The sequence below is a fragment of the Orycteropus afer genome, unplaced genomic scaffold (genome assembly GCF_000298275.1).
Source record: "Orycteropus afer afer isolate SDZICR_OR568_19922 unplaced genomic scaffold, OryAfe1.0 scaffold00067, whole genome shotgun sequence".
NCBI lineage: Eukaryota > Metazoa > Chordata > Mammalia > Tubulidentata > Orycteropodidae > Orycteropus > Orycteropus afer.
Genome location: NW_006921654.1, coordinates 9,966,016 through 9,972,930, shown reverse-complemented (window position 1 = coordinate 9,972,930; position 6,915 = coordinate 9,966,016). Strand labels below are relative to the sequence as shown.

Genomic DNA, 6,915 nt, shown 5'->3' with positions numbered 1-6,915 from the left:
TCTGGTTAGCAGTCAAATGCCTTAGACACTACGTTACCAGAGCTCCTTGCCTTCTGAAAAGGCTGTAGTAATTTCCACACATATCAACAGTTTTTAAGGGTTCTTGTCTTCCCCCACCCCAATCCTCTCCTGCTGTGGGTACCACTTCTGAAAATATTTGGTACTTTGATAAGTTTTCCTTAAAATTTTAGCACTTAAATTTCAAGTTCCTTAAGGGAAAGAGGCTATCTTTCTTCTGTGTATAACATTTTGACACATTCAGAATGTTTCTGATGCTTTGTTAGAAGTAGCTGTCAATATTATAGCAAATACACTTTGGCTATCCAAGCGATATTTCTAATTCATTAACATCGTTACGATGCCTTGTGACATTTTATGTTCTGCTGTCTTCTGTTGCTATTTAGCTTTCATGTCTTTAGTGTTTTCTGTCCATGAATGTCCATTTAAGGACAGGAACGCTTGTCTCTGTGTCTGCTCCAGTGCTTGGCAACACAGTGAACGATCAATACGGAAGTATCAATCTGATGGTGAGAAGGAAGAACAATTCCAGCAGTGGCTGGGAGGTGACTGATTCGTAGTCACTCCTTCCATCTGATCCCTGGAAGAGGTTCCTCTGAAGATGAAGTGCTGGTGATGACAACAGCCCAGAAGTAAAACTTTCTCAGACCCCAGCGCTCGCCACCTGCCTCCATTATCTCTAATCTACTGCCAATAACTTGCACTCCTTGGTTAAAACAAAGTACTTTGATAAGGATCCAACCTTCAGAATCGCCAAGAGAGAGAACTATAAATATATCATGTAATGAATTGCAGGACTATTTATAACTGTCAGACCTAAAACTTTTCCCATCTGTCACCTTGACTGCCTTCCTTTTAAAAAATGGAGATGTGCAGTAATAAACAATATGCCAATGTTCCTTTGGAAATTCTTAATTACTTCAAAGGAGTTTGTCTTACTTGGAGCTAGCCACTTTTCTCACCCAGGATAGAGTGGGAGTACAAAGTAATACCTAATACCATCCATTTGCAAAAGGTAGTCTAAATTTTAGGGTCATGTTACAAATGCTACTTTTCCACAACATTTTGTAAGCAGGGAGGGATTTTTCTTGTTCTGATAAAAAGCAGCAAGATGGAAAAGCCTGAAAGAAATAGGAAATTCTAAGTACAGCCTCCTTAGTAAACAGAAAAATATTAAATGTTTCTAAAAACCATTTCTCCCCCATAGTTACAGAAGCCCTTGTTCCGTATGTGCGAAGAAGAGCATGGCATAACCCCTTTGTTGCTGTTGTTGTCAGGCACCACTGAGTTGGCTCTGACTGGGAGCTACGCCATGTACAAGAGAATGAAACCCCGCCTGGTCCTGCACTGTCCTCACAATCCTTGGCGGGCTTGAGCCCATCATTGCAGCCACTGTGCCAATCCCTCTGGCCGAGGCGCTTCGCCTTTTATGCTGACCCTCCACTTTACCAGGCATGACACCCTCCTCCAGGAATGGTCCCTTCTGACCCCATGACCCTTTCCATGGACCTGAAATCCCTGAGGCCACAGACGCCAGAGCACTGCATTCCAGAAAACGCAAACCACTAACTAAGATCTCTCAGAACTCCAATATTCTGCTTGAGCTCTGATCCTATGCAGTAAAAAAGGAAAATAAAATTTTAAGTAAGAAAAAACACTACCATTAAGCAAAGACTTTAGGGCCTTCTACCTGGAAAAGAGGAGTCCCTGGGTACTGCAAATGGTTATGTACTCAATCACTAGTGGAAACACTGGCAGTCAGAACCACCCAGAGGTGCCTTGGAAGGCAGGCCTGATGACTTGCTTCTGAACAGTCACAGCCTTGCAAACCCTACGGTGCAGTCCCACTCTGTGCACGTGAGGTCACCACAGGCTGAGATCTACTTGAGGGCAGCTAACAACAACAGCAACTTGGAAAATCTAAAAGGATCTATGATTTTAAAATTATTAAGATAGTTCAGTAAGGTAGACGGTTAGCAAATCAATATACAAAAATCAACTGCATTTCTGTGCCCAGCAACAATCAGGAATTTAATTTCCAAGAAACTATTTATAATAGAAACAAAAATACAAAAGTACCTAGAAAAAGATCCAACAACATACACTTAAGACTTTGAAGGAGTAAATTGTAAAATTTTACTGCAAGCTATTAGTAAAGATGTAAATAAATGGAGAGATAGGCTATGTTCTTGAATGCAAAGACTCAATAAGATCAAGATGTTGACTTCCCCTCAAATGATCGGTATCAATGTATTGATCTATTGATTCAACGCATCACTAAACAAAGTGCCAAGAGGTGGAAATCGACAAATTGATTCTAAATGTTAAATGTAAAATAAACGGGCTAAGAATAACATATTCTGAAAGATGAATAAAGTGGGGGGGGGACTTGCTCATCAAGATGTTAAAATCTATTATAAAGCTATAGTATTTAAGATAATGCAGTAATGGGACAGAAGAGCAAAAAAGACCAAGGGAACAGAATAAATTACTCAGAATAGGTACACAAATACATGAATATCAAAACCACAATGAGATGCCATTTCACACCTACCAGAGGGACAGAAAGGAGCGTTGGTGGTGTGGTGGATAAGGGACAAGACTGTTAACCGGAAGGTCGCAGTTCAAACCCACCCACTGCTCCATGGAAGGAAGACTGGGCAAGCTACTTCCATAAAGGTTTGCACCCTCAGAAACCCAATGGGGGTCACTATGAGTTGGAAATGACTCGATGGCGGTGAGTTCTTTCTTTTGGTAGAGGGGCAGAAATGGAAAAGTTGATCAATACTAAGAGTAGTTAAGGTTGTGGAGCATCTGTAGGTAGGAAAGTAAATTGGCACAATTTCTTTGGAGAGGGTTGATTATCTAGTAAACCTGTGTAGATATGTATCTGGTATGTCCCAGCAATCCCCCTTTTAGGGATATATGCTGGGAAAACTTGACACCATTTACCTGGACACATATTGAAGAAAGTCCATTGAAGTACCGCTCTTCCTAGTGTGCTGCTGGGTTGTTAGGCACAGTGAGTTGGCTCCAGCTCATAGCAACCTTACATGTAACCAGAAAACACTGCCTGGTCCCGCACTGTCTTCATGCTTATTGGCATGTCTGAGTCCACTGTTGTGGCTATGTGTCAGTTCATCTTACTGAGAGTTTCCCGTTTGGGGTGAAACCCCACTTTACCAAACGTGATGTCCTTCTCGAGCAATGGGTCCTTCCTAATGACATGTCCAAGGTAAGCAAGCCAAAGTCTCACCATCCTTGCTTCTAAGGAGGGTGGTATTTCCTCTAAGACTGACCTGTTCGTTCTCCTGCAGTCCTCACCAACACCATACCTTGCATCAATTCTTTTTCTATATTTCTTTCTCATGGTCCAGCTGTTGCATGCATATGAGACAACTGAAAAGACCATGGCTTGGGTGAGACACACCTTAATCATTAAAATAACATCTTTGCTCTTTAAAACTTTAAAGAGGTCTTTCGCACAGACTTGCCCGATACGTTGTTTGATTTTTTGACTGCTGTTTCCATGGACATTGATTATTCATCTAAGCAGAATGAAATTGTTAGTAACTTCAAGAATTTAGAAAGATTATTTTATTATGGGCTGTAGTGTGATGAATTTTGAGAAAGAAAACCTATGAGTATGTAAGTTTACTCTGAGAACCAAAAACTGTGGGGTTTTTTTCTAAAAATAATTTTTTAGTGTGATTTGGGTGAAAATTTACAGAGAAAATTCACTTTCCATACAGCAGCTCACATACACTTTGTCTCTTGACACTGACTACAATCTCCCACAATGCAATAGCTCCTCTCCCACTTCCTCCCCATAGTTACCTCTTCCCTGTGTCCTTCCTTCCATGCACTCCTGCACCCCAAGCTGTCTCCCTGGGCACACACAGCCCTCCTATTCTCCCATGACTGCTCTCTCCAAGGAGTGTTATCTACCCAATGCAAATGTTCAGCTCACATGCCTGTCTTTGTTTGGCTGGAAGCCACAGGACTGGGTTCAATTCCAGACCTGAAGGGCAGCTAGGGGCCCTAGTCTCAGTGGCTCCATCAGGCTCAATCAGACCAGCAAACCTGGTCCCTCAAAGTATGTTTTTAAGGATCAAGGTGATTTACCTTTCTATTTCCTAAATGTAATTAAATATCCATTATTTAGTTGAATTAGAATCAAAATCAAAAGCTTTAAAATGCCCTAAAAATTCAGATTTTCCCTTCCTACAATGCACAGAATGAAAATGGACGAGGAGGTTTCATCTTAATTGGGTCCTTAGAGGAAATATGTATATTTGGAATCATTTCTGTCGTGCTGTTTTTCTGCACTGGACTCTGCAGCACCCATTAACAATGTTACCTCGCAATACATTTCACAGCTTAAGTCTGAAAGTGTTGCTTCCTTTTGAAGTTCCCATATGTTGATCCAAACCAAGTATGTGTTGTTTCCTTTGGAGGTTTTTTAAAAAGATAATCTTCACGATTAAGTTAGGAATTTCCACATTCCATTGGAAAGTCAAGAGAGATGAAACAACAGTTTCAAAACCCAGATCAAAAAAAAAAAAAAAAAAAACCCAGATGAAACCATCAGTAAGTCTTCATAAATATCTAAAACACAGGTTTAACTGTTGTTGTTGTTGTTGTTATGTGCCGTCGAGTCGGCCCCGACTCATAGCGACCCCTCCTTGGGTTTCCGAGGCAGTATCACTACGGAAGTAGGATTGCCCAACCTTCCTTCCGAGGAGTGGCTGGTGGGTTTGAACCGCCAGCCCTCTGGATAGCAGTCAAGTGCTTTTAGCCACTATGCTACCAGAGCTCCTCCAGGTTTAACTAATCCCAAGAAAATATGAAGAATTAAAAGGAAGAAATAATTTTCAGTTTCAGATTAAATAAAATGTTTATGTATTGTGTTTGCTATATTTAGACCTGAGCAGGTCACACCCCTGCTTAGAGCCCTTTAATAATTCCCCACTACACTCAGCATGATGCCCAAAGTTCTTAGTCCAACATTCAAAGGCTACCCTCCGTGAACTAGATCCTATCTACTACTCTACTTTCATTTTCTGCCACTGCCTCTCTCTCTTTTCCTGACACATACATACACAGTTACACACATACCACATGACAGCCACATGCTAAGAACTTGCAATTCTTTGATATTTCATGATCTTGAATCTCTATGTGTTTTCACATAGTGTTTCCCTGCCTGATGTATCCAGCTTTCACCCCTCACCTTCTTGGGGAAGCCTTCCTTGATGTCCCAAGACTGAGCTGTGCCCTGTGTTCTCTTCTATTATTCATTCATTCACTGGGGAGCATTGCAATCTAACTGTTGGCTTATATGTCAATTTTCCCCACTAATTTCTATGCTTTCTGGGGGGCAGAGACTATGTTTTTGCACATCTTTGTACCCAAGGTGCCTAGATATCAAAGCATTCCAAAGAAAAGAGAGCTGCAGTTGGAGACGTTGGTTAGTCAGCCTTTGAAATCTCATGCATGTGAGAGCCTCTCTCAGACCAGTGACACTAGCCTTCCATGCTATTTCTTGTCTCTGAACATATATGTTCATATCATGGAATATTATACGGTAAAGAAAATGAAATACAACTAGAGGTACAAGCAACTACAGGGATAAGACATGCAGATTCATTTGAATTATATACATTTCAAAAGTAGGCAATATTAAGTTGTATCATTTAGGGATACATATATAGGAATAAAAACTATAAATGAAAGCAAGGAAATGACAATCATAAAAGATAGTGTGGTGCTTACCTCAGGGGAAGGGAAGGGGCACAAGGGGCCTTTCTGGGGTCTAGAAATATTCTATCACTGATCTTGATACAAATTACATAGTGTTTACTTTATAATTACTTATTATTATATAGACATTTATTAGTAATCTATTACTGCTGTTGTAAATCACTATAGACACATTTCTGAATCTATGTTTTGTTTCAAAATAAACAAAGGTTAAAAATTAAATTGTGGTATATAAATACCAAGGATTCCTAGACAATCATGAAAAAGAATGTGACTTTTAATTTATTGTTAGTTTATTCATAGAATAACCTCCAAGAGAGATTAACAGAGCAATGTTACAACCGTTTCGTCAAGTATGCTATCTTGACATGAAAAGGTGGGAGGGGGAAGTATATCTACATATATTTTCTTGTATTATGCCTACAATATATGGATATATCTATTTAGAACAAAGCAAAGCAACACAAAACAAAATAAGGGGAATAGCTGTTCTAGCTGTCTAAGAAGTATTTCTTAGTAACCTAAGACCAGGAGGTTTTACCAACTCTTTGAAGAAAATAGTAAGGATTCATCACCAGCCCTTGAAAAGACACACAGAATTACATAGAATTTACAGGGAAGATAATATGGAATTACTATGTAAACAAAGCCCTTCCCTGGCAATTGTATCTTTTAATAAACCACTAATAAAATGAAGAAGAATGTCATGCAGATGGAAAATTATACTGTTCAGTTTACCCAGGATGTGAATTCTATGGCAGAATTCAGGATTGCAAAGAAAACAATAGATAAATACGAGTTGTGTAATGTTTGGGAACCTCCTGGAGAGCAGCCAAGCCCCCTGGAAAGCAGCCCGGTCCACCATCCAGGGGAGCCGCTGGGGAAGGGAGATGCCACCACCTGTGGCAGTGGGGTCACTGGAGCGCTTCCAGCCCATGTCTGGAAATGGAGGCTCCAGCATTTCCTCCAGCTCCATTAAGAAGCCTGGTAGACACTTCTATTCAACATTGTACTGGAAGTCCTAGCCAGGGCCATGAGGCAAGAAAGGGAAATCAAAGGCATCCATATTGGTAAGGAAGAAGTCAAACTATCCCTATTTGCTGATGATATGATCCTATACCTAGAAAACCCAAG

General features: G+C 40.4%; 1 protein-coding gene across 1 annotated transcript in view; it reads right to left on the bottom strand.

The window, feature by feature from the left end:
• HYDIN (HYDIN axonemal central pair apparatus protein) overlaps nt 1–6,915 on the bottom strand; it is a 333,125-nt gene that overhangs the window by 258,937 nt on the left and 67,273 nt on the right. The window lies entirely within an intron of this gene.